The sequence below is a fragment of the Bombus terrestris genome, chromosome 7, assembly GCF_910591885.1.
Source record: "Bombus terrestris chromosome 7, iyBomTerr1.2, whole genome shotgun sequence".
Taxonomy (NCBI): domain Eukaryota; kingdom Metazoa; phylum Arthropoda; class Insecta; order Hymenoptera; family Apidae; genus Bombus; species Bombus terrestris.
In genome coordinates, this window is record NC_063275.1 from 3,869,865 (window position 1) to 3,893,552 (window position 23,688).

Below are 23,688 nucleotides of genomic sequence, written 5' to 3' on the forward strand. Positions count from 1 at the left end.
GAAAAGATAAACAGAAGAAAACAATTTCGAGAAAATGAGAAAACGGAGTATCACGGAAAGAGTAGATAGTGAGGAGCGGAAAGGGAAAGGACAGAGCGAAGAGGAACGAGAAGACTGCCGATACGCAACTTGTCTGGTGGTACAGGCATAGACTACGTTTACTTTAGATCTGCAGTGCATACAGAGAGTGCAGACAGGTTTTATTAACCCCCTCTCGACCACTCCGCGAACGTGTATCCCGGATATATACGCTTTCCCTACGAGTTGCTTCCTCGATGTTCAACCCAAAGCCACACGGCTATATACTTGCAATCGATCGTTGGCACGACGCCACTGCTATTTCTTCTTCTTCTTCTTCTTCTTCTTCTTCTTTTCTTTCTTTATTTCTTTCCTCTTTTGCTTCTTCTACTTGTACTTCTTTTGCTTCTTAGTTTCTTTCATCGTCTGCTTCTTTTACCCTTACTCCCACCACTTACTACTTCTCTTCTTATTCTCTTCCCTTTCTACGTTTCTCCACAACCAACGATGGATTCTTCCCCTGCTTCGCAGTATCTGTGCATTCCTTTCCCACGAGGTATGAATTTACTTTCGATGATATTGTTCTTGTGCCGCTAGCACGCCCCCGATAAAAATCTAAAACCTTTTCTAGGGAACATCGAGTTTATCGTTGATCGTCCTCGATGCTGAGGTTGGGAATTGAATTTTAATGGGGAGTTTTAGGGGATTCCACGAAGGGACGATTCTGCTAAAACTCCGCATTAAGTATTCTTAGTCACCTAACCTATTAAAGGGACAACGTTAACGCAACAACTCATTTGCACTCTTTTTCAATCATTCCACTGACACGTCATATTTCTAAGTCTGATATAACCTTAAAAATTCTACTGTCATTTGTTTCTTCATAGCGAGAAACGCAAAGCGTGAGTGAAGTAGAAAGACATATTTAGCAACTTAGTATCTTGATAAAAAAAAAGCAAAATATTTCTTCATACAAGAAGAAAAAAGCATTTCTTTATATAAGAAAAATAATTTACAAGTAATTTCAGGTTAGGTAACTCACCCATAACTAGTGCTAGAGAACAATCGTTTCAAAGCCATTAAGATATATGAGGAACAAGGGTGGCGATGAAAATAGTGTATTTCTAGCGTGAAATCAGATTGTTTACAATTTGAAAGATAACCTCAAACGACATTTTTGTACATAAACTTTCTCCATTGTATCGATGTCTAGAATGACACAATGTAAATATCGTCTACTTTTGTCAGCAATCTCTACAATTATTTACATTATCCTAACGCTACGTTTGTTAACACAATCATACCAGTATTTCAATTTAGGTTAGAATTTACGTAACTACAGCCGTGAAAACAATAGTCGTTATGTCAATTAGCATTGAAAAACTAGTCGTTGCTCTGAAGCGGTGTCGACAATGGCGACGACGACGGCGACGCAAGGCAAACAGTCTCGCGTGAACAAAAACACCGCGCGCAAAGCATGACACGCTGAAAGGAGAATAAATATTTAGTCAGCGAAAGTGCTCATGGATACGTTTTCAACGCACTAAAAATTACATTTAAACGCAATCTGAACGAGGTATTAATGCCTCATCTCCCTTCAGGTCTGGAGGCTATCCTATCGTTTAATTGGCCAGTGTAAATCACCGCGGGGACACAAATATTTTCTTCCAATCGTTTCGCTTTAATCGGGTGCGTGCACACCGCCGATCTACCGGTTACTATGACGACTTTTGATTAAAGTACCGTTTCAAATTGGCTTTGTGCGTTTGCACTTAACAAAGGCCTTTACAATGGCCCCTTTCGCAACGAGAGTTTAATATAATAGGTATTAGTGAGATGTTACGAGTGCTACTCGAAGGGGTTGGCAATACCTCGGTAGGAGGTACTCCCGGGGGTACCCAACTGTTCGAACTCGTCGAAGGGTTACGGTCGCTGAAAGATTGGCGCAAAAGGAGATGCAGTTCGGAAAAGGGACAAGAAGGGAAGAAAATACTGAAAGAAAGTGTTGAATAACATGGTCGCGTAAAAGGGAAAAGCACTGTGGTATGAAACGTGAGACGAAGAAAGAGACAAACGTTAAGAGAGAATATATATAGGGTGAGTCATTTAACACTGTCACTTACAGTAACTCACGAAAGTATTAGCTTATCCCAAAAGATTCTTTCGTTTTGTAAGGAATAATAGATGCACAATATTTTTTGTTTAATATTATTTTGTTGAATTACGTATGATCCATTTTATTCTATTGGAACAATGCATCTACTGTGCATCTATTATTTCCTTATGAAACGAAAGAAACTTTTGGGACAATCTAATATTTGGACATTCGTAGGAAGGTATTGTGAATATGTTACGAGTGTTATTGAAAACATTTTGAAATTTCAAGAAGAGCGAGGATGGCAATAAGAAATATGGGGTATATAGAGACAAATAGCGGTTAGGAGAAGAACAGTTTCAAACAAAAGATTGTATAGTATCAAGGATGATTAGACCACTTAAAGATATATGTCGATAATTATTGGTTTTTAACCGCATATATCTTACTAGATTTTATTCAACGTTCAAATATTCTTTCTAATCGCCATTAAAAACATCAAGGTAACCTTTGTATCTTTATAAAAAAAAGCAAAATATTCCTTCACACAAGAAGAAAAAAGCATTTCTTTATATAAGAAAAATAATTGACAAGCAATTTCAGATTAGGTAACTCATAACCAGTGCTAGAGAGCAATCGTTTCAGAACTATTAAGATATATGAGGAACAACGGTGGTGAGGAAAAAAGTAAGAAACAAGAGTAGTCCAAAGAAAAGATGGTAAAGAAAGACGTAGAAGGAAATATATATATATATATATATGTAAAAACTGGCACATGTAAAAGCAGATAAGGTGGGAATCAAAGGCAAAAAAGAAACATGAGAAACAAAAAGTAAAATAAGAAGAATGAAAAGAATCTAAGAAAATGAAGATGAGTGAAAGTAGAAGTGGAGGAAGTGGGAAGAAAGGAAAGAAAAGCAAGACATTTCTCTCTCTCTCTTTCTCCAATTTTCAGACCACCAGCTGAATCTAAGGTCTTCTATTTCTCAACCTGTTGAACTTCTCACCTACATGACGCACGATTTGTTTTCCCTGAACGTTACCACCGGAATGCTCACTGGTATTCTCTTCCCTGTTCTCACTCGCACCAAGCATAAAACAGGGAACAAAATGAAAATGGATTAAAGCAGCCGTAAACGTCTATAACGTCCATTAGGTACAAATCGTAATCGAACGATTTCCATGAATGTTAACGACGCTATTTTACATATTTCCGATTCGATCTATTTACAAGCTCTTTCTTTGTTATAGCAACAAACATTCTCATTTTACAGCCTTCGTAACATCGTAATTCGTACTCTGAGGCTGTGTTATCTTTCAAGATACGACCAATACCACAGCGAGTGTAAACACGAATTAGCAACGAGACGCAGCCAACGCAATTTTATTCGGACCATTTGATATGTCGAGGCGTGACACCAGAGTGCGTTAAGATAGCTGTCTGATGAGAAAAAAAATTATACATTTGATCGTTTTCGATTACGTCTGTTTCTTTATTGAAGTGCTCGTAATGGAAAAAGACACGAAACTAAAGGAGGAGCAAGAAAAATTTCGCTTCAGGCAAATCGTATATATTATAAAATAAGTCACAAATTCGATGTGACCTAAAACCAAACGAAGTTCAGCCCGAGAGAATCCTAGATGGCGCAAACGAAGTGTGTCAAACTGTAGTCGCCCTGTGCCCGCGTTCGCCTCGCTATGCTTCTTGCATTCCGCGGTGTACTCTGCGCATCGCTTTCTCTGGCTTCGTTCCTTTCACGCGCGTCTGCATATATTTATCGTTAAGTTACCTTTATACAAACACCTCGGGCAAGATAGATCGCGCGCACATCGTGAACATCGCAAACGCGACCCCTTACTTGTGTAGTAATGCTTACTGCTTGGGGGCGTAACGACCTGCCGGCATATCTGGACTGCGCAATGATAGCAGCTCCCCTAAATGGAGTTGGCAGCTTCCCTCGGCCGTTTTCGCGATAAAGACGCGAAGTTGTTCCCAGAGTCTTCCTAGCAGACGGAGAATTTCATTAAGCCGGCGATACTCGCCGAGTTCAGGAAGTTAATGCGAGCCCTTATTCTAACCAGCCGGCGTGAGCTTCGCCGTTGGAATTTCTTCTATAACGACGGTGGCCAACGCTATGCTGCGGATCCATCGACAAACACCTAGTTCCTTTGCGTCACTTAACCACGCGACAAAACGCCGAAACCTCCCGAAGACTTTACCAACTTTCTTTATTAAGCTCTTTCGACGAGTTGGAATTTTCAGTTGGCTAGCTCGATTCACAATTTCCTTCTACGGAAAAGGACTGCATCGTGCCACGGCGAAACTTCTTGTTTTGTAATAAAAAAAAAAAGGAAGCACTTCGCTACAGTGTCACGTGACAGAAGTTTCACACAGTTCGAGGCAAAAAATTTTCTTTTATTGGAATCTTGTTTTTCTTCAGGTGGCACGAAGATGTTTCGAGGATTTCAATTGAACTGCAATCTGTGATAGGGACGTGCTGAACACACGTGTGTGCGAAGATCTATAATATCGTAACTATATATATGTTTACTTGAAATGTCGGACTCGCGTAGATAAATTGTCATCTGATAACGATCGGTAAATGCGTTTCCATCCTGTTCCGTATTAAACGTAATTGACTTGTGTTAGAATTATTAATACCATTCCGGGATTTATACGTGATATATATGTTTGATCGAACTATAGATAAACCCGATATTTAACCGAATTGGATGTTTCAGATTATTTTCTCCTCTTTTTCGAACAACTTGTTTTACGATCGAAACTGGCATTTCCATTAATCGACATTCATTTACGCGGAAACGATCGATGAACGCTGGAACGCACCAATAAAAGAAATCGTTGGGGCGGTTTTAGGGCAAACATACTGCCTGTCTATAAACGAACTGAGTTCTCCGTGGAATTAGGTGAAATGTGGTCCCGGTTCAGCGATCACCCAGAGTCATTGGAAACTCATGAAATTTCGAGCTCGATAAAAAAGATTTCAATCCCTCTTTAGTTGGCAATCGAAGGAACCGTAGCGTGAGACATAACGTCACTGTCGTCGAAGTATATACAATGTATACACATTTGAAATTTTACATACAATTGTCTCTCAGACAATTCGCTGTTCGAGATATATTCATTATTTTTTATTTCATTGTATCATATATTCCATTATCCAAATTTGATTATTCGAAAAAAAGATTAGGTGTAAAGCTTGCTTTGTTTCCACTAATTTGACAATGCATATAGAAGTTACAGGACATTTAGTATATGTAGTATATGCATGCAGTATATTCAAATATTTCCGTAAGTGCTGGAATGCTTTCGTGAACTATAGCACGTACATATACACGTTTCCGTTTCTTCGAACAACGTAATTCACGGTTGAACAGTTTCTCGCGAAAGTACGATTTCTCGAAATCATTCCAGACATGCCTGAATGACAAATTATTATCGCAACCTCGAGATCTTCAATTCACTTTAACTTCATTTAACTTGTCAGTGTAAATAGATTTGTTTCACCCTCACCTTCCCTCACTCATCATCCTCCTTAAACAATTCCGCGAGAGTTTCTCATTTGGTCAACGGAAACCTCGAGCTCGTGTGTGTGTGTGTGTGTGTATTTGCCTCGTATTTGCCTTGCTGTATATTAAGCAATATTTATGAATATTATGAGCGCGACATAGTATGGTTTTTAATTATCCTCCGCGAAACTAAAGAGAATCCGCGAGCTTTTGTGATATTTCAATTAAATTTGCAGCACATATACCGATGCATCGAGGTCACGCCACAGCTTCAACTATAGCTACTTTTATTAAGTTACGCATACCAAAGGCCATTCTATTTTGTTTTCAAACAATATTCCCCATTTTCGCATGTACGTGTCGTGTTTATACAAATAGTTTCGCATAGTACACTTGGGTTCTTCCCGGGTTGGGGAGTAAAGTAGGGATAATGCGCAGTAGCGAATCGCGTACGAACGCATACAAATCTATATACGTGTCAACACTTTTTCCCCTTTGTCACGGAAAGGAGGTAATTATGGTTAATTTATTGTTTGCCAGCCTTCGATCAAACCAACAGACAAATTAACAACGACCACCATGCAGAATTGTTTGAACGGCTGACCATTGACTGTCAGTGTTTGCAATGTCGCGAGCAAACTGTAGCAATTGAACCTATCCTGTAACGGATCCAACAACTGATTATTGATTTTGGTGTAATATAGTATCGGTAATTTTCAGTAGCTATTAACGAACGAATAGAAGCGGAAAAAGATCACAATTCAACATTCAGTGCGTTGCCAAGAACATTCGATATTTAAACGTATTCGCTAAATTTGAAAATATTCACTTTTTTAAAATCCTGGTAATTATTTTATTCGCAAATTCCGTATCCTTCAACATGTTCGACCAACGAGATAAGTAGTTCATCCTATTTTCACAACATCTTTATGTTTTCAATATAAACGATACTTCAACTCTTAAAAACAAAAAAAGACAAGATTAACTTTTGAAATCATTTTGTAGACTGTTTTATTATATTTAGAAGATCATATACTTTAGAGATTCTATAAGTGTCCACAAACCATAAAACAACAAATGAATACAGCATTCGACTATCGAGTAAGTAATCGCAATGCACAATACATGTTCGAGGTTAGGTTATGCAGCAAGGCGCGAATTTTTATTCCACGTATCTCTATGGACGAAAAAACAACAACAGACAAAGATAACATACAAGCATCTATTAAGTGGCCACGATACACGATGACATTGGAGGTTAGGTCATGCCAGGACGCTATATGTACACATGTCGCGCGACTCCGGCGAAACACGATACGCCTCAAGTCACAGACGCGTCTACCTTTTCTCGGAATCGCTTCTCGTCGTTTTCTCGGAGCTCTCACCGGCCCGTGTTTCTTTCCTTTCGCTCTTTCATCGTTCTGTAAGAATACCAAGCGCGGAGAACCAAAATGAGTACGAGGGCTTGTCTAATTGTAGGAGCACGGTGAAGGTACGCAACAAAGCGGCGCCGCTTCATCTTGTATACAGTTTTGCACCCTCAGACGCCGACGCCCATAAGAGAGAGAAGGCCACACGTATATCCGTAGCACAATTACACGCTTTTCAGGCTCCCACGTCGGTATTATGCGCGTCTGGTCTTTTCCTTTTTTTGTTCTTTTGCTTTAATCTACCAGGGAACCGATAATCATGTTTTCGAGAGATTTCACGTCCTTTTTTTTCTCGCATTACCTCCCCATGTACTCAGGGTGAGTGCGATATTTTTTTAGTCACGACTCGGAAACATCGAATGTACTAATCGTGTATTTCGAACCAAGTCAGAAACGATTTTTTTTTTTAATACAGCAGGAATTTCCAGAAAATTTATGGAAATAAAATGCATTTTTATCCTCTTTTGTAATTCATAACCGGTACGATATTTCCATGGAATGCAATTTTTTTATTATTACTCTTTTTGCTTTTCGGGCTTCAATGGCACGATACGTTTTTTTCCGTCTGGGAAATAAATGCGATAAAGGGGAGGGCCACAGATTTCTCGATTACCGTTATTCGCCCAAATCGACGCAACGCGACGCGACGCGACGATTTGTCCGTTCGTTAAAATGTTTTGTCTGTTCGAAATTTAAAAAGGCTCCGCGTAATTGCACGGGTAATTAATTATCATAAAATCGCCAAGATAAACGTATTATACTCGCTAAAATGGCAACTCATCAACGTTTTTTGCTCGAAGGTTATAAACAGTGAAATAATAAAAAGTGAGAGAAAAAATATGAAAGAAGGGAAGAAAGGACGGAAGTGCAACGTGTCCTATCGATGAAAGGACGGTTTATAAAATTCTGTACATTGACCTTAAGATCGTCACGCGCTATTGTCTCTGTAGGGTGCTATTTTCGTTGGCCTCGTCACGATCCGCCGTACGAAAAAATCGCTCTGTTCCCTCTCGAATTACTCAGCATGTCAGATGGGAGTGTCGTACACGACTAGTGATTAAAAAACAAAAAGAAATAAAAAACGGAACGTGTACTTAGGATAGTTACTACGCTGCTTTGTCCTATCTTAATCACTGTCGTTGTATTTACGTCCTGTAATTATTAAATGTTTCAACTTTTATTATCACCGGCTGGCTTCATTAAAATTGTCAAATATCGTTTATGTTACTGACAAATTTAATTAGCGAATTGTACATATTATTAATATTGTACATTGTATCCTAAGTGCACAAAGAAAAAAGAAATAAATATCGTTAAAAAATGAAGAGCTTAACGAACAGAGAGGTTAGGGAACGAACCTAAAGAAGGGGCTCAAAAAATGGGGATCGAATCTTTATGAAGGATGAATATGTCGAAGTGATTATATAAACTAAGCACTACTCAAGGATAAGTTCCCATATAACAATAATTATCACGATCTATTGTACGTATAATGCTCATGAGTGTAAGCTCATTGAAGAGGTACTCAATTGTAACTTAGCAATGCGGTTTAACGTGCGAATAGCACTTATGTTTGTGGTTAGACTGTTTCGCACGCGGTATTCGCTACGCGTCCAAAGTATTGAAGCTATTTTTCATATAAACAGCATGTGTGGGACAACCACATTTATTCTGCGTAAACAAATAATGTTGTGCGTGGATAGTATCAGCATGAAGTTATTAGGTATTAATAAAGAAGTCGACCGATCAAAAATATTCTTTTTACGAACACTATGCATGACATAACCATCTTTGTCCCCAATAACTGAATAATATTATCGATAATATCGACAAGATCATAGAATTTATTATATTAACACGTTGGTCGCCCAGCGTAATTTGGCTAAGTTTCCCGCGAGGTCCAAATCCGACCGTCGGTACGCAGAACGTTAGACGCATGACGTTGGAACTGTACGGCACAACAAAAAATATATGCCAAATTCCGTAATGTTTTACCCGTTGAAAAAATCACAAGAAGGTAAGAACGGTATTGTGATGCTCAAATGGAGAGATGTTCGAGATGTTAGAATATTATCAACAAACCATGACCCATTATGATTTCGAGCTCGAATTCTACATATCGCGGACGTCCTCCGAAACAGAAACCTTTGACGGTAATTGTATCCAATAATGAAAAAACTGGTATTGACAGAAGTGACCAGTATCAGCATCAAGTAGTATCGAAAACTAGCACTACATTTACCATACTCTTAGGAACAACTGCAGTAAATGCTCTAATTGTGTACCAAACAGCTACAAACAAAAACATACAGATAAACAAATTTCGGGAAATTCTCGCTTCCGAATGGTCCGATGTGTCCTCAGAAAATACAGTTCGACAACCATCGGAAGAAAATGAAGAAGGTGTCTCACCACTTGGAGATTCATAAGAATCAGCAGGGCAATCCTATAAGAAGGATGCGCGCCCTATGTTATGAGAAGAAGAGGCAAACTGTTGCATATCAAATTGCGAGAAAAAAGGTAAAAAAAACTACAACATATTGTTCGAAGTGTCCAAAATCACCTCAAATGTGTTTGAAATGTTTGAACGAATACCATGCAACATAGGAATAATGTAATATTTTATCCAGAATATAAATTAATAAATAGTATGGTATAATGTGTTTTTAATATTTTTATGTTGTATATTCTATATATAATATCCTATATTTAATTAACTCGAACAAGAAGAGCGTCACCCATATTTAGTATGATAGTGTTCTGTTTAAAATAGAACGTTAAAATATAGCACAGGAACCGGGTTGTTCATAATATATTTCAGAATGTTAATTTTAAGCGGAAAATTATTAGAGGAACTAAATCTTATACAATATTGAGAATTCATGAAAGTTAAAGAAGTTTAATCATTATGAAATTCGATGTTTCATTCATGCAGGTAGCCATTATTCCAGGAGAGGTGTCGCCATCTGGCAAATCATATTTCAGCTGTAAAGCGTTTAGTTCGATAGTTTTGGACATAAGTGGTGCACATAAAGCATTGTATACGGCCGAGCAGAAAATACAATAAGCCAGATTCGAAGTTAATCTGGAGTCAGAAATCCCGATGGTACCGGTGTGTCTGTCAAAAGATAGATCCTATGCTCATATTTCAAACTTTGCTTTACGTGTTTGGTAGTTCGCTCTTAAATCTTGTAACCGATCCAGTCCACAGCTAGAAATCACAGAGGAAAATCGTAAACTCAAACAAGAAAAGAACACTGTACGTACGAAACAACATAAAAAAAAACTCGGTCACTAGTTATATCATACATACTACTACTTGACGCCACAATTTTAAACTATACTACTTGTCACTTCGGCTTGCTACTCTATCAGTCATACATCCGATACAATTATCTCGACGAAACGTATTGTTAAGAACAAAACCTTGTTGTTCCTTGTTCAAACTAAATTTGTATTATTTCAATTTTAAAAATTCAATATTAAATATAACAAATTGCAAAATATTGTCTATTTTATAGGAAGATCGTCGTTTTTCGATGAAAGATCAATATCAAGTTACGTTACACGTCAAAAATGGGTTTATTTCGAGGAACAAAATCCCAGAAACGCTCCAAATTTGTGTTGTTTCGATTTTGACATTTTGCAAATTTACTAACTACAACGAATTGTAAAACATCTATTTTATGGGAACGCATTACCATTCTTCGATAAAAAAATCAGTATCAAGTTACGTTACATGCCAGAAGAGGATTTCTTTCGAGAATATTATCGAAAAATACACCAGAGACACTCGTGTCGATCGTACACACGTGCATCGAATTATCGACTATGCCTCGAGTTACGCGCTCCAGCGCACATACACATTCGCGTTTGCCGTTTTTTTGCCACGGGGATCGTTGCACACAGTTCAGCCCCGTGTGTATACAAAGTTTATGCATGCGAGACGCGCTACCCTGCACGTGGATTGCTTCCACAGGTTGATAATATCGGCCGCGAGAAGATAATATCGACGCGCGATTCGCGACTTTGCTTCTCGGCGAATTATACGATGAAACATCGGCTTGCCCCCGTAGGCTGCAATTTGGTAACTGTTCGAACGAAGAAAGAGAGAGCAAGAGCGAGAAAAATACACGTATCGAAATATCAACAACAAGATTTATCGACGATGCATGCAAATCGAATTTTCTTTTTTGCGATAGATGCAACTTAATTTTTGAAACCTGCCAACGAATCGATCATCGAACAAAGGCATCAAAGACACGTTATGGATATATAACGGCTCGCGAGAACTATCCTAACATGCAATAAAATTTAAAATATTTTATATAACACACACAATATATATATACATATAAAAGTTTCCTATAACATGTGCTGATATAGTTATAACTTGTACGTTCGTGAGCTACTGTAGGAGAATGTAATAACGCATTTACAAAAATACCATGCAATTCATTTTATGATATATTCAATATAATAGATTATAGATATATTATTGGTCTCTGAATTTAATTTAACGCCTAGGGAATTATCCTAGGGATTTTCTTCATACCAAATAAATGAAGGTACTTTTCTCATACACATTATGGAAAATCTAAATGGAAGCAGAATGTCTGAGGTGAAATTGGATTCTTGACTACAATTACATAGCGATTAACCATGGTGCGGAGAAGCCATAGAAAGGAAACGAGAAGCTAAGAACGGAATACGCGATGAAGAGTGCAGTGATCCTGCGATGGACAGACATCTAGGAAAGCACTGGAAGAGAGATTTTTGTTTTCTTGTTCTCTTCCCCTTAATAGCTAAGAATACAGGTAGACTGAACCTAATGGGAAGAGATTTCTCTCCATTAACATATTCCCACGATTGTAGCAGATCACGTTATCGTTTGGGTCAATTACACGTTATACGCATTTGTTAGTAAGTAGTAGTCGCTCGCGTGGCGATGCTACGATAAATGGGTAATATGTTCGTATAATAAAGCAAAGAACCGGTGACATAAGTGCATCTTACTCGTACCATGAGAAAAAGGTGAAAACGGAAAGAAAGGAGATTACCGGCTACCTTAGTAACACGATGTAACTTCTCTTAACGTGAACCGACAGTAATGTATCGCGTTAATGATTTCGTGTCTACACTTTCTACCAAGACTTAAATGGTTGCGTTCATTTCCGTCCGGGATAACAGCGCAAACTATTTGGAACACTCCTGCGCATTATTATTACATCACAAAGCAGATGCATTACGCCTTCTGTTCCACGTGTACAGTACCGATCATAACTACATAATTCTAAATTATTACAAATATGTACAGACATACTTCAAATGAAACTTTTTAATCTAATTTTCCCCCTGGATCTTATCTCAAGGAATTGTACATGGTTAGTACATATTAATAAAAACAGTAATTGATATTACTCAATACAACTAAAAGAGCCGTAATTAAAGGTGGATGAAAATTAGTACAGACACTTGAATTAAATGACATTAAGTGAGTATGTTCAATGTTGGAACAGTGGAGCAATTGAAATATATGATTCTAGTCACACTCTAGAAGTTTCTATAGATTCTATGAAGTGTCATCTATTCACTACAAGTAAACATGGAACTTGAATGATACAGGTATATTCCTCGTTTCAGTTTAAAATTTAACAGAGCACTTGTTTCCAGTCATGGCAAGAGGCAAAATGTACTATTTTTATATTTAGAGAACTGCATTAGGTGCCAAAATACTTATAAATGGTGGTGTATCTCTAACATATAAAATCTCGTGCGAAATATTTTTTACCCTTATCTACATCTAATAGGTACGTAAAATGTGTTCGAGTTGACCTCGTACGGGATTTGGTTAAGGAATCAGCAAAAAATTGTAACCTGTAAACATTGCGAAACGAAGTCGATCAGAGGTTATGTACGACGTCACATGCACAAAACACGTAGTATAGTACGATTTTCTTTTTGCGATGAATATGTCACGTAGTATTAACAGTTTATACAAATCGTGACTAACATACTATACGATTTTATGGATTACTTATTCGTTCCTCGCGACATCTATGATCATATACCATGGTACGTTTTTTAGTTCATGGCAAAGTGTGAATTGCCTGTTACGAACCTTTTTGTCATACGTCGGTGAACCGCAGATCACGTAGCACTCTGTTTTTTCGTCGATCGCCAATAAACTGCAAATCACGTACCACTAAGTTTCCCTCGCTTAAAAGCAACTTTATTTTATTATACGTGTCCGTGATATCCGAGGTTATATTCTTGCTACAACAAATGTATAGGGTACTGTTTTTCAAACCCTATTGTAAGTTTAATGACAAAGTTTCGTCATAAACTTTTGCTTCTGAATTAAATTGAAACAATGCAATCATATATATATATATATACAGTTAATGAAAATACGTTGGCACCTACCATAGAAAATTTGGATATATATATATATTGTATAAGTCACACGAAACCTTTGGAAATTTATTTTACCACTGCAATGAAAATGATTGTCATGATTATGTTGGTTAAGTTCGAAACTAATCTGAAACTGTATACAGAAGTTATAAGATATTTATTACAGGTATATACATACTTTTTTTTTATTTATTTCTTAATATTCATAATTTGTCCAATTTGGACATTAGGTCGAATTTTTTAGTAGTTACATTAACATGTAGGTGGCTACCCCCAGCGAGGTACCATCCTCGCGTTTGCTAGGTTATATCCTTTGTGAGGTCTGCTGAGTGCTTCCTTTTTAGCCTTCATATACACACTTAGGAAAAAAATCAATATACAGCATGAGCAACCATCTTAAACACGTAATAATTATAAAAAATGATGTCCCTGAACATTGAGGTTTTTAATGTAATGGATAATAACTGTGTGTTCAAATATTTTTGCGATACTTGCATTAGATATCCATTAAATAAGTCCATTGTCAAATTTGTTTCAAATTTTAGCAACACAATCACGACAATCGGGTCCCATTACAGTGTTAATGGAAATTCAAAATGTTTTGTGTAACACATCTGATATATATATTCATAAAAGCTTTCTATAAGCGTTGCAGTACTTTCGCCAACTACTGTATAAATGAATATTAACAAGTACCAATATTCGTACAATATTTTTTAGTCTGCAGTCGGTTATAAATTTTACGACAATAGAGATTTATCATTCAGAGTAGAAACTACGATTATTCATATACTCTCGGCGCTTCAATCATGAGTTTAATAATTCATCTACGCTTCGCTCGAAACAAATCTACGAGAAATACGGGAACGGCTATTAGTAGCGCATTTTGTCAAGCACAGGATTCGTCAGAGTTGCCAAATGTCACCTCTGGTCTCTATTTTGCCAGACTTTTTCTATTATTAACGAAAAATGTAACAAACACAGAGTTGTCATTGCGAAAATAGAAAATGAAAAGAAAAGAACGAGCGGTTGTTACGAAAAACATATATGCGAAATAAAAAGTAGCCGTGCGCACGAAAAAACTTTAATTCAAGAAAGGAAGGTGAACGCAAGAGACAAGTTTGCCAACCACTATCGCGAATTTAAACGTTTTCAGCGCTTCCCACCATTCAGCCAGAGCGCTCCACCGCGATTTCAATTTAAACGAATGCGAAAACGTTTCTCTCTTGCAACTGTTTTTTTTCCTCGTTTTGTTTAAACACTGTGTTTCCCACTTCACCGAGTTTTCTAGTCGGACTGGTCAGTTCAGAAACGCGTATAGAAAAACTAGTGGAAACGGAACAACGGCGATGCCAAAAGTTGCCATTTTCTTCGTTATTCTTTTATTTCTCGCATCTCTTGGGAGACCAATGTGTACAAATGTTATAGAGGTGCAGAAACTACCGGAACAATCAATGAACATTGTCGACGACATCTAATTTCCATTTCGATAATTTTATTAACCTCGTAGCGAATACGCCGAAGATGTATTCCAACACGGAGAAGAAAAGAATTCGCTCATTTTTCGAGAATGTTCTAACAATGGAGCAAAAAGTATTTCACACCCGCCCATTCACGTCGCTCGTTTTTCCGTTCGAAAGAACGATAACTCCCGCGTGCAATTAATTTTACTTTTTCAGTCGCGTTTTATAGACCTTGGCAAAACGAACAAAAATAAAAAAGAAAAAAGAAAAATGAAAAAAGAAAAAAGACTGGTATCAATCATTTCATTTCACCAGCGTTCTCTCTGTTTCGCCCATCTTTTCAACAAGCCCTGAGAGCGGCGTACTTCCCCTTTCGCCTATCTATTCGTGTTCGTCTCTCTCCCCTCTTTCAGTCTGCGTTCTCTTTCCCCTCACTCGACATAGCCTCTCTTGCTCACGCCGCGCCACAGTCGGAATCAAACGAAAGAAGGCACTTCGAGGTCCAGCCAGTCATTATCTAAAACGTCCTGAGGTAAGCTATTAAATGCCATCGGTATCTTTCTCGGTGGCCCGCTTGTCGCGCTTGTCGTTCTTCTCTCCTTTGTGCCGACTGGCTGCTCAGCGTCTTCCAAGATCGTGGCCTAGACATGGGTGGCCTTTTCCTTCCCTGTGCTCGTATTATAAAGAACGAAGAATCAAGAAGGGAACAAGAACAGAACGAACGACCCGGCAGCAGCAGCAGCAGCAGCAGCAGCAGAGAAGAGAAGAGTGTGCGGATAGGTAGAATCTTCTCTCTCTTATTTTATCCCCAGTTTCTTTCTATCCATCTGTCTTTGTCTCACGCTCTACCGAGAACTGACATTCCAGCCGCCTATTTCGAGAATGACTGGACCCGTTTTGTGTCGCGACATGTACCTGTGTATTTCTCTCTCTTCCTCCTCTGTTCATTGGAATCACGCCAGTTTCGCCGGCAGCAGACTCGCCCAGTATTCTCGTCTTTCTTGCACCCATCTGCCAAGCTACGCGTATAGCCCCCCTCCTCACACCCCTTTTCCTTGCCATCCTTCTTTCTCGCTCCTTGCACCGACATTTTCGTTCGATACCGGGGCGCGTGCGACTACACACCGAGACTAGACGACGTATATGTCCTCTATCTGCTCCCACCACTCTCCTATTCCAAACCCTCGTTCATTTGCTCTCTTTCGCTACTGTGTCTCCTTTTTCCCCTTGCCACTCCTCTCCACGTCTCTCCTTTTGTCCGTCTCTGTTTCTTTGGATGTGGCACATATGTGGCAGAGGGTAATAATTATTACGAACAGCTCGTCCCCTTTGTGCCATGTAAGAAAATATCCGCCACGAATAGAGAGTAAAGCGAGAACAGAATGGAGGACCCCATTGCATTGCTTTCAACGCCCCCTATGTGTTTTCATCGGATGGCTTTCGCGAGGTGAGAACTTGTATTCCTATTGGTGAACCGATGTAGCGGATATGTACATGTTTTTTAATCTCGATAATACACTGGGGATATAGATGAAGTTCATAGAGTATCTGGTCGTTAGTTTGGCCTAAGATTCTGCAACAGACTCCTGGGAGAATGGGCCCTTAGGGTGGACGCACAAGTCACACATTATAGGTACGTAATTACGATCAAATACGTTTCAACTATCGTGTATATGTGTGTAATACTAAGCGACCTGTTTGAATACAATAACCGGAACTTCGTAGATAAACAGTAACATTTGGCGGATTAATCGATAATTGAAAACCGACGAAACATGTATTTCAATCGGTGAAGACACGTATTTTGATCATATAAAAACGATTTATATATTTTGCAAGGGTAATCGATAGAAAATCGTAAACATGAATTTAATATGAAAACACAGCCGGTTAATCAACGCCACGAAAACGGCACGGTAACGAATTTGTTACGTGCAAATTATATACTCGACGGTGCCGTTCAATTTGCACCAGAACAGCTTTTCTTCCTGCAGGCAACAAGGCAACGTACAGTTTCAGGAGGGAATAGTTATCACTCTGTACGTTCTCTCCCCATCCCTACAATCCCCATCCACTGTATACTCCGTCTTTCTCGCACCCTAAGTCCACGTTTGTCTCTCTGCTTGCGTGGTTCCTATATATATGTGTGTTTGTGTCCCGCTGAAAAGCTCGGCGTTCAGTCGAGCACAAGCAATGGCGGCTATTCAAAAGCGTATTGCAAAAATTCCGCCGATAGAGGATGAACAACTTCTCTCCCTCTTTCGATGCATAGGCAAATCGCGTTCGGTGGAGTGACTCGAAAACGTAATTTCGACGGGCAAACTGACAGAGAAGAAGAGAGCGGCAGGAAAACGGGACTAAAACCAGCCAGAATAGTTAACTCTGATATTCATCCAGGATACTTCAGAGGATTCCTACACACGGTTGTACGTGTGTCTCTGTTTCACATGCTGCGTGACTTTTCTCGACTGCCCTAACTCTATATTGTCATTGGCTGCTTACCTTCCTCTAACACTGGCTCGGCGATCCGCTTGATCCCCACACCCCCTGCAGCTAGACGAACGCGCGTCTCTCTCGTGCTTCTGATAAATTTGACCTCTCATGCACCTCTCGTGCGTAATAACGCGAATGTGCTCACGCTCGTTTGTCGCATTTCCCGAGGCAGACCGAACAATTGTTTTATATTCATTTGCATCTGCGGGCTCGTGCACCCTTCTATTCGTGTCGAAAAAAAAGAAAAACACAGAAGAGAGAGAGAGGAGAAAACGAGATGCAAGATAGAGGGGAAATTTGGAAGGGTGAGGAAGACGAACAAGAGAGCGGAGAACGAAAGAGAATTATGAATAAAGCATTTAATTATATTTTTTCGAGTGTTCTCCTTTGTGCAGCCAAGCATAACCCTTTATCCGCAGGATTCGTTAAGTTAAGTGGTTTCAGCAGCTGCCCCCTCTTTTACTCTCTCACTCATCCTAAGCAGGAGCAAAGATGGATGTGGGGTGGGGGACAGCTATAATTTAGCCTGCACTTGCTTATTTACTACGCCCATTATCGTCGTAACGCACTTTGCATGCTTTCGCCCATTTCAGCGCTTTCGGTTCGAGGTTGGAGGAACTTCGGAGGCGGTAGAATGAAAGGGTGAGAATGAACGAAGAAGAACATCGCTCGAGTGTAAACAGAGATTGAGAGTTGAAGAACGTGTTTCCGTAATAAGCACCAAAAATTCCATTAAATGATTGATATCAACGAAATAGTAAACAGAACGTTCGCGTTTCTTAGGAAAAACTTTACATAACCTCAAACCGATCTCTTACATAACCTTACATAACCTTACAATACCTGCTGTTTGTTAACCGCAATCTAGGAAATCGAGAAACTAAATTGGAATTTAATCGAGAAAAATCGAAGCTACGCGTTTAATTGCTATTTAATATCTGTCTAAACAATTCGAGTGTGGGATGTGTGCTTGGGTATAGGTTCGTGTTAATAATTCTCAAAGAGAACATGGCGCGGCGAAATATTTTTCTCGCGCTCATTACTTCACACGGGCTAGCGCAAAAATAGAAAAATTAGTGGAGAAGATTCTACTGTCGAATAACGGGGTGAGCGCCTAGCGTTTCCTTTGAAAGAAGTTAGGAGTTAACGAGTCACAGAGACGCGAGACGCGCTGGACCTGCGTGAAAAAGGTGCACAACACACTGCATGTGAAAAGAGAAGAACAAAAGTCTCGGCCAAGAAGGAAACAAAGAAAGCAGGTATAAGTAGAGAAAGAAAAATGTACATATATATATATATATATATATATATATAAATTATAGGTATACCCACTTGTTTTTTATAGGGTTGGCGGTCTTGCTTATTGAGGTCGTCTGCTATTCAACAGCAAACCTAATAATAGGAGGCCGTTTTCGTAGAAGGAAGCGAGGGAAGTCGTTGTACCGAATTATTCCGCGGCTCGGACCTGCAACAAGGCGCATAAAACGAAATTAATGCGGCAATAATCGTTTTGAGCATAGTGTAATTCGCTAAGCCAACTACCCTTGAGGCCGGTTTAATTCTACAATAATTGTTCTACATGGCAACTAATCACTGTGATATTACGTTGCCGCACTTTTCATACGTGGCGTCGGTCCATGCGCCATTTCGAATCAGTTTCCGCACTCTGCTTGTCTAACGTCAAGTTTTACGCGTTTATTTTTCCTTTTATTATTTTTACGTCGCTTTTTCATTCCCTTTGCTTGAGGCTCGTTGAGGTTGGCGTTGCGCCATAATATAGCGCGTGATATTAGGGAAAACGCGTCCGTAAATTCATTACCTTTTACGAGGCGTTTTCCTCGTTGTTAGCCGCCTTTTTATCCTCAAGACCATTACTCTACTGTCGCCCATTACGGTGATCCCTACACGCTAAGTATTAAAATCGCGCGCAATGACAGGCTACAGTTCTCACGCTTGCACGACAACGCGATCAAGTGGAACATAAAACACAAAATAAAGTACAACGCGTTCATGAAGGCAGACACGCACTTGTCTATTTACCGAGAAGATTGGAATACGTACGATGAAACAAACAATTACACGACAAGAGAAATTAAATACATCGAGAATTGATAAGTGTTACTTATCGTGGATACTTATAATACCTTATGAAAGCGCATTTATGTGTCATTACATGTGTACATAAAATATTTTGAAATTGCATAATTGAAGAGTGCTTGTAACAAACACTGTAAGTGCCAAAATTGAAAAATTTTTATTTTTTTTTTTTTACTGGAAGATGTTCTACGTGCCAATAAGATTGCTGTGCTATACAATCTAAATGCAATTTCCCTGTCTAAATAGTTAATCATAATTCTACAAAACAGCGTCACAAGGTCGTCTATATAGAAAAAAATAAAGTGCCAATGAACATTAGTTAATTATTTTATACCTTTGCACATGCCATCTATATAAGTTACCCTAAATGAACGAAACATTGAGTTTTCTTTACAACCAAGAGATGGCACAAGAGGTTTTTTTACACATACATTTTTCTTTTTCATGAGTTTGGACTACATTAATGCGTGTTTTCTTTTCTTCCTGGAAAACTTTTTTCTTGGCACTTACAGTGTTCTCTACAATCAGCGCATAATTATATTGGTAAAGTTTGAAATAGACATGAAAATGCACGTAGAAGCTACAAGATGTTTCGTAAATGCATCTAGCAGTTACGTAATAGTCCTCGGAGAAGTCAATTTATGTATGGAAATTTTTGATTGCGAATTAGAAGATAATTATCAAGTTTACACATGATAGTAACATTATTATTACGTAACATTAAGGATACGCCCCGATTAATTAGCGATTAATCGTAAACTGCATGAATATTCGAATGGAGATGAATTATATCCGGCGGAATGCATGTAATTACATTACATTGGGGATCATTATAGGTCAGAGTCACGGTACATCTCAAGGGAGCGGAACTCCATCTACCTCAGGAATTCAGATGATTGTCTCATCTATAAAACTTTTGTCATCAAGATTCACAATAACTCCAACTTTTGTACCAAGTGGCGGGAAAACGAAATTTCGTTTCATAACCTAGAATTCCCAATATTTACTTTTACAATGTTATTTGTAAGCCAATACGCAAAATCCTAACTACTAATTAAGTAAATTGAACAAGAACCAATCCTCCGATTTACTAAATGCTTGGCCGTCTAGACCGCAGACACGTCCTCCAAACACGAAACATAGACAATAGGAAACGCGTCGATCTGATTCCGTATCTAGGAAAGCATGCCACGATACGGTTAATTTCGATCGAACGACCAGAGAACTGCCATCCTCGGATTCTGATTAAAACAATCCTCTTCAATACACACACGCGCGCGCGCGCGCGCGTGAGAATACAGAGAAAACGAAATATCGTTCAATTAGAAGAATAAAATTGTCAGCTGTTACAACGTAAAGCCCATTGGCTACCATAAGCTACCATAAGCTGCCGAAGTATCATATTACCAATCGCAGATATCTAATAACTAGACTGCGGATTTTTATAAGAGATTTAGAAATACAAAAATGCATAGAATGCATGTAATATGCAAACAAATTGGATATAGAAAATATCCAAAGTATAGCACACCTTATAACATTCGCTAGGTCCTATTCTTTTATTCGTATTCACGAAGATGTGAATTCGTACAAAAATTCGCAATCTAGTAATAATCTATTTCGATAAGTTGGACATGTTCGCGTAAGTGCGCCACCTTTCTCTGTAATTAAGGTGATTCCGAGCCATCAAAAGCGTGCAATTACAGAACGGTAAAAAGAAAGCTACGCGATAACCACGTAATAACCGTTAACGTCATCAGATTTTAATCACGGAAGCAGAGTTGCTACCCCTGCTCCTGGGTTAGGCTATGGCCACGAACCACCATAAACTATCCACTTACTAGACACTCACCACGCGCTCCATCTACCAAACTGTACGAAGAACCTTCTCCCACTCTACGGTTCGATTAAATCCTCGTCTATAAAACCACACGGCTACCTGAAAGCCAGTTTCGATCGTGTCTATCCGTATCGATCAGTGGTTCTGATTAAAATGGTTCGGAGAAGCACCGGAGGGGACGACCATGAAGGATTCGGGAGCAAAGCAGCTCGCTGGAGCAACTTATCTCGTTCATGAGATAATGTTCGAATGGATTAAAGCAGTAGATATGTATGCTTGATGCAAGGATAGTGGCAGATGACGATATGGTTCAGAAAGGAAGAGATAGACGATGCAGGTACCGAAACCCGTGAAATCGTTTATCTCAATTCATGCAGGTGGCAATACACGTTCGAGGTTGTGAAACGTTTCACGAACTCCGTTACTCTGACTGCTCTTCATCGACTAAAAATACACGCTGATTTCATTGCCTCTTATCTGTATTTGTTAACTATTCAGAATAGAGTACATCTTAATTGGGAATTATCCTTAGATAAGAATAGGGTACATTTCCGGTGATTCGTCGTAAATATGTTGTCAAAATCAAGATTCTGAGTATCTTCTTTTTACATACGTAACCCTCAGTCGATAATGCTATCGAGTCCACTTCTCGTCAATTGTTCAATTTCATTAGGACACGTTTAGCAAATTAGCAAGAACATGCAGCGAGAGTAAAAGCATTCAATGTAAATGGTCATCGAGCAACTGCTTCCTCAACTCTAGTAATAAACGCTACGAGAGACTCTTCGACACGGTCATCAAACGCCAAGTAGTGAAAGGATGCTAGTTTACACCTTAGTTTTACCAAAGCGATAGCAGAACGAAAGGAAATTATTTGTTGAAAGGAAGCACTGAAACTAAAGAACAGATAATGGCTACGATAGATACAAACCGAAAAACAATTACAACTATAAAATTAATCGAAAGCTTTATCGTAATTACGAGAACTTTACAGCCGTGTGAAGGAGCTCTTACTGATTCATTTAACGACTAGACGCCTATGAGAACGGGTGTGCCCCGTTTCCCTCCTCGTTTTTGTAAACAGAGGCACGGCGGTCGAGAATGTGTTTATGATCGATAACTCTTGGAAATCGTGCAGCGTCGAGCGTGTTGTTCAATATTTAACGCACTGTCCCAACCTCTTTGCGCCGCAGTCGAGCGCAGCAGCCGGGACGACATGAATTTCAGATGGGATGAAAGTAAAATCATCTGACAACGACGCCAGCGTTACGATTGAATTAACGTCTGCGTGGTTGAAACGTTTACCCTAGCGAGGGCGTTTGATAATTTAAGAGCCATGAGCGAAGCGGAACCATCGACTGTTAATGGAAATCGAAGAACGATTAGACAAATTCGACAGGGTAATGGAAAGATCGGTGAAACGGGTGGAAACGAGTTATTAATCCTGGAATGATATTATACTGTAATCTTTCATGTATTGAGTAACGTGTTTATTTTTATTGAAATATATGTAATTTCCGCATAGTGTGATACACTATATATATAAGTATATGTGTATGAGTATGTGTGTGAGATGTGCGTGCGCAGCATTTCGTAGAACAAAAGAATGTCACTGTTTCGTACGCAGGGTAAAAATTGAAAGCAGAAGAGTGCTGAAACACGTGTAATGGGTATCTATGAACATCTTGTAAATCACATATTAAATAAATACAAAACTATTTTATTATCGTCTCTATATGTAATGAAAATGTTGCTACGTATTTATTTCCGCGATTACGATCTATAATTCTCAACAATCTTACATGAAGTATACACATTATATATGAGAGAGTGTTGGTACATTTTCGCAAAATTTTTTACATATTCGAAATGTAGATAGCAAATTATTGTTTCGTAATTAGCAAATAATTTTACAAAAGGGCCATAGAAGTGTGACGTGTGACAATCCAAAAGAAACAATGCGCTATTTCAACGTTAAAAACGTAGCAGGAATGCGCGAAATTACGGAAAGAAAGATTCGGATGTTATATATATATATATGAACGATAAAAATGACTTGGTAAAAATGGTCTGGTAGAATGAATCCACTATATCTCGCGCTAATGAAAATTTAAAATGGAACTACAATCGCTTTAATGAAACCTATAAATATACGCGGAACAGTTTAATCGAAACAGACTGTGAACCGGTTGTATCCGTTTTATAAATATAGAACAAATTTGATCTGCGAACGTAGCGCCATTCTGAACGAAAGCGCAACTGTCTCGATCTATTCTTCGATTTGTGTTATTGTCCCGTATCGAG

The 23,688-nt window shown here is 38.8% G+C and overlaps 1 protein-coding gene across 1 annotated transcript in view; it reads right to left on the reverse strand.

Moving 5' to 3' along the window:
* LOC100642402 overlaps positions 1–23,688 on the reverse strand; it is a 121,257-nt gene that overhangs the window by 27,406 nt on the left and 70,163 nt on the right. The window contains exon 2 of the mRNA XM_003396342.4: positions 18,780–18,912. The gene's annotated coding sequence lies outside the window, so the exon portion shown is untranslated. The remainder of the gene's footprint in view (positions 1–18,779; positions 18,913–23,688) is intronic.